Genomic DNA, 6199 nt, shown 5'->3' with positions numbered 1-6199 from the left:
GCTCGCTTCGCTATTAAAATCGGGATTATGTACGTGTGAGTGAGGGAGGGTATTTGTTCATTATAGACAATGGGGACTGCGACGCATTTGAGGTGGAATCAAAGTGAGATTCGCAATGATATCGTCGCCATACTTCTCTAAGCGAATCGTTGTGAAATCTCTCTCTCTCTCTCTTTCTCTCTCTCGTCTAACTTAATCTAGTCTTATTTATACTCTTGTTAAATTACTCACATGTTTTTCGTTTTTTGTTTTTTTACATCTGATGAATATTTATATATTGCAATACATGTCAATGTTGCATTACAGTACAGCGGCTCGAATAATATCGCAAGTATGACAAGAAAACGCACATTTATATAAGTTGTACAGTCGAAGAAACGATTCAGGATTGATGCCATTGACTCGTTTCTTCGATACGTCTATTCGAGCAAATATTTAGGCAGCTGTCGGCTGTGTTTAGGCAACACGAAAACGCAAGATGTACGTTAAAGTGAAATTGTGATGAGAAAATGTTTTATAGGATCTCTTTGTTATTGATTAGCTCGATCGAAGTAGCGTTATCGCTACTTTACATAGGTTTTTACATTTGGCAATAGCTGCCGAAACACAATTTATAACGTGTATTATAAGCATGCATTCGTGAAGCGTAAATTTTGTGCTGAGCGTAGAAGAAGGACGCAATGTTTTGTCAAATTCAATCTCTGAATCTCTCGCCATGCTAAGCGGAATGACTATACAGGGTGTCCCGGGTTTAACCGACAAACTGCGGGAGCATATTCTACTAGTGGAAATAAGAAAAAATTCTTATATCGAGTTTGCTTAGAAATGCTTTATTACAAAGTTATAAACCAATATTGAAAAGAAATATCAGATAAGTAACAACGGATTTTTTCACAAAAATAAAAATTATCTACGCAATGATTTAATGACGCATTTCAAAATGTTGTCCTTGCGCATCGATACAAGCTAGACATCGATGTAGTACAGAATTTGTTACGGTACGACATTCCTGAAAATTTTGTTGCATCTCAGTAACTGAATTAGTAATTCGTTGCTTTAAATCTTCAAGCGAGATTACTTCTGTACTGTAAACTTTATTTTTTAAAGTTGCCCATAAATAAAAATCAAGAGGCGTTAAATCGGGCGATCTTGGAGGCCAGAAAACCGGTCCTCCTCGACCAATCCACCTATGAGCATAATGTTCGTCTAACCAGTTTCTAACTTGTCTAGCATAGTGCGATGGACAACCGTCTAACTGTATCCAGCTGTTTTGGCGAAACTGCAGTGGCACATTTTCCATCAAAATTGGTACATGTGAATACACGTAACATAAACATCTTCGACCTTGCAAATTCTACACTATGTTCCGTTGTTACTTATCTGATATTTCTTTTCAATATTGGTTTATAACTTTGTAATAAAGCATTTGTAAGCAAACTCGATATAAGAATTTTTTCTTATTTCCACTAGTAGAATATGCTCCCGCAGTTTGTCGGTTAAAACCCGGGACACCCTGTATAAGTTCGTCGTAAGAACCGTCCTACACTCGTACAATTGTCCTCTTTTATGCGGCGACATGTAAAATTATTTTATACGCTTTGTGCTCATTGTATATAACGAGTTAAATTCTTATATATACACATATGTATAGTCTGTAATAATGAAGAAATTATTATCTATATATGATACCCTGTGGATTAATCCCTCGCACCTTGGGTGGTTTTGACGCTACGATATTACAATTATAGAGAAAGAGAGAGAGAGAGAATCTATTACTTAAAACTAAGGACGCAGATTGTGAAACACTGCAAGTACACATTAGCGAGATACGCACACGCGCACCACAAACACACACACGTACGATCGATCGAGTTTGCGTACGCACGTACACAGCTTCATCGGTTCCAGTCCCTCCACCGTGCGTACAGCTGCTCATTCATGCATACGGCCATTCATATGTCGGGCCGACTCACCTTGAAAGCTTTTTATCATCGGTCCATGTATTTGCGCAGCGCTCGCGCATACATGCGCAGCACTTCAGATTTCTCGAATCGAATATTTTTCGCGAAAGAGAAAACGACAAGATATACTACTATCGAAATCTCTCGTAATCTTCGATTCGTTATTTTGATGAACCCTTTGCAATTCGTTCGGTTCGCCTCGTCGTTCGTCGTTTGAGAGAGTCGCGCACAATGGCTGCAGGTTTCCTAATACGGGCACGTGTGATGCATGCGAGAAAAAAAAGAGGAATTTTGGCAAGCGCGAGAAGGTTTGGAGGAAGGAACGAACGAAAGGACGCGCGTTATAGACGTTACGGGCAGAGTTATAGTGTAAAAATGAAATAACCGCATATAAACGCGCGTAAAGGACTCGCTGGGACCTTGTCAGATGTATCACGAAAATACAGAGAGACAGAGGAAGGAGAAATAAATCGCGCGATCTGCGCTGCGTCTTATCTCGCTCTTACGTGCTAGAAAGAGCACGTGCAAAACAACTTTACCCCGATTTGTCCTTTGATTTAATTGCATTTAATAACGGAGAAATCAAGATTTCTATCTTGATTGCTCCGTTAGAAGGACGACTGTTTAGAAATTCAGAAATTGACGATGACAAGCAAGTGTTACGTAAGTTCAACGTTACGCACGATTAGTAGTAAAGAAAAAATAATAACAGAAAAGAATAATTACGTCGGGCACGCGCGTGCCTAAATGTCAGTAGATCTCGAACCGGGAGTTTCGAAAATATACCAAGTTTTCATGTGAAAAACTTGGTATTTTTTTTATCCCTCTGTATGCCTACGCGCGCTATCGCCTCCTCTTGCACATGACTGCAAGTTTCCTAATATAGGCTCGGCATATGCTTCGATGAAAAAAGACGATGTTGTTAACCACCGGAGCGCCCGGCAAACTGGTTGCCATCTCGAATCCGGAAAAGACAAGCGGACTACGTGCGTAATGCTAAAATCGCGCGACGACACGAAATCTTTTCGGGGAGGAAAAATGTATCGAAGTACTCATTACGCGCGTTGATATCTCCGCGACAAATTCGTCATTTTCTCACTCACGGACAAAATGATTGTAAAATGTTTGTTAAAAGAGAGAGAGAGCAGTAGAAGCGAGGAAAGAAGGATTCGACGGTCTCTTAGTCGTCTCCGGAGAAGCCAAGCTAAAGCGAAGGAAGACGGGTTCGCGATGGTCTACGGACAGGTTCGTTCGTGAAAAAACTTCAATTTGTCTCGCGCGAGCTTCGTATTCCCGCATCCCCGGTCGACAGCCTTCTCGTGCATCGTCGCGTGGATAATATGCGCGCGGCTAAACTCACAACGCGAGAATTACATTGCGCGCGCGCGATGTGTCCTTCCAAGGGAGAAAAAAACGAGAAAAAACCAAGAAATACTCTGGTATAAGAATGCAAGACTCAAGGGACTGACACGAACGAGACACAATTCGTAATTCTCTTAATGCGAGGAAAAGGGCGGCGCATTCCCGCTCGTTCATTGCCTTCTGCGTCCAATGCGAGTAAAGCGACTCGTTCATCGAGCCCGATTTTGCGCAAGAACGGCTTCATGAATGAACCGCGACGCACTCGCCGCGTTTCTTTTTCTCCTTCTGATCTTGCCAACACGTATACCTTCGTACCTCGCAAACTTTGCAAGCGGGAATCACATTCTAAATAAAAACATTATTTTTCAGGTTGCAATTGAAAACTTTTGACGAGGCTCATATAAACGATGAAAATCGGAAAAATTGGAAAGCGAGGACAGACTTGACTGAAATCGCGAAAAGCATCGTCATCCTTCGCTCTCGTTTCTGTTAAAAAGTAATTTACAATGCGCGTCAATCATCATTAAAAGGATCAATTAAAAGAATTAATTATCACATTCGATTGATCCGCAATGCACTGAAGATTATCTTAAAGAATTTTGCGAGTATCACACGGTGTTCCCAATACGGTATTCCGTTGTACGCTCAGTATGCACGCCAGCTGGTCCAGCTTGTTGTCCATTGCCGACGACAGCTGTGACGAAAACGAAAAATCCAATTCCAGAGATGAGCGAGAACAAGAATCTTGCGGGCAGAAGGGCGACGTATTGGACAAAGGAAAGAGAAAGAGAAGAAACGAAGATGGCAGGGAACAAACGGCTGGACCGGCTAAACGAACGAACAGACTTGTACGTAACATGCTAGATGCGAGAACGGATATCGAGTCCTCCGACTCGATCGATTCATGAGTCCTCATCGCGTTAAAGTGTGTTAATTAATCACAAATAAGTGTTCACAATTCATATATACATAATATATTCATAATTCATATATCACACAATTATGTAGCTTTTGCATAATTTTAAACCTCTAAAACAGATATTATACGTGTCTAATCCGTGTGTGGAACAGCGACTTTGAGCTTTGCGTTTCAGGGATGCAAGATGAAAAAAATGATTTCTTTGATATTTTATACAAATAAAATGTTTGTAAAAATGCTGGACGAGTTTTGTAAGGCGGCATGTATCAGTAAGCTAGAGCGAACAACATTGCATTTGATCGTAAGGAAGGCTGCCGCTGTTGGTAACAGCACTACCGGTACCTGCAGTGGTAATGATAGCACCGATAGTGGTAACTCAGGTGGTGGTGATACCTACCAGTGGTGATCACAGCGGTGTTTGCAAAGATGACTCTCACAGGACTTGAATCCTTTGTAAAGTAAGTTGACTAACATATAGAAAAAATAGAAAGAAATCATGTCAGATTTTCAATGTGACTGTATTACAATATATGTTATATTTATAGAAAGCACTTTTGCATTAAATTCTCATGTATTTTCATTAATACGTAATCGTTATTCCGAATTTTTGTATCCCACTATATAATTCTATGCGATTATTTTTCCGACATTTTCGATATTACACCAATTATTAAAAATATAATTGAAACAAGTATGATGATGGAATGTAATGAGTCAGGCGGAGTATAATGACAATAAAACATTTCAAGAGAATAGCAGATATGATATATTCAATCTTTACTATAATATTTGATAATAATAATTGTATATATATATATATATATATTTTTTACAATATATGCGTTTAAACTTATATTTATTGTTACTTGATTAACGTTAACTATAAATGTACAATATTTGACAAGAATTTCAACGTTATGCATAATTCTTCATAATATCATTAGCACTTATTTATATGCTTCTCTCTTTCTTTCTTTCTCCCTCTTTCTTCCTCTGTTTCTCGTTCAGGATTTTGTTTGCTTAAAAGTACACTGTTTACCATCGCAGATATTGTGATTCATATATTAAAGAAAATAATGTGCTTTCTTTTTCAAACTTTAAAACTTTGAAAATTATTAGATACAAATGACATATTTTTCTCGTAAAGAAACATCTATCTTTCATTACATGATTCGTCAGAAAGAAGAGTAAGTGCGAGTGAATGAATACATGCGATAAATAAGAATATTCTTTTCCCCTTTCCTATTCGAAAAAAGGCGTGTTATATAATAAAAAAGAAATAAAAGATTCTGTATATGTAAAGAAGAGAGAGAGAAAGAGAGATGCATAGCTGTTGAGAGTAATGATTGTAGAATCGATTCTACTTATCGCATTTATCATTAGTGCTAACCGCAGTTTACTATGTCTATATTTTATTATTTTGCAGGATATCCCGGATATCCGTAAATGGAGTTTCAGAAACAGACTGACCTAATTAATATGCAGTATTAAATGTGCGGTTGGAATAGCCGTCGCAGCTTAACTCCTACAAAACGCGATAGTTATAGGTACGCATCTGTATTCGCATGTTGATATTTACAAGGTAAATGTGAAAAACAAACGTATCGTTCAGTGATGATTAATTTCTTATGTAACGCACAGTTTCCTCTGGTAATTGATCGATATACATGTGGTAGAAAGAGTGGTCGCGCGATAAGGCGACGATCTTGCAAAGCCCACACCTCTATCGAGGCTTCTCAAGATCGGAAAAATGTCTTAATTAAAAATGATTGATCTCTATCATCAAGACAAGAGTATAGATATAAAATACAGGCAACTACGGTGATTAGGATCGAATTACGATAGCTTCATTGTCAAAGACACTTTGAAACGATTCTCTCACGTGCATTCAATTGCTTTCCCAAATGTTGTAACAAGTTTTCTACAGACAGAAAAAGATTGAGCGCTTCAGAAATCT

This window comes from Ooceraea biroi, chromosome 12, assembly GCF_003672135.1.
Source record: "Ooceraea biroi isolate clonal line C1 chromosome 12, Obir_v5.4, whole genome shotgun sequence".
In the NCBI taxonomy this organism is placed as follows: domain Eukaryota; kingdom Metazoa; phylum Arthropoda; class Insecta; order Hymenoptera; family Formicidae; genus Ooceraea; species Ooceraea biroi.
This window is presented reverse-complemented; position numbering follows the sequence as displayed.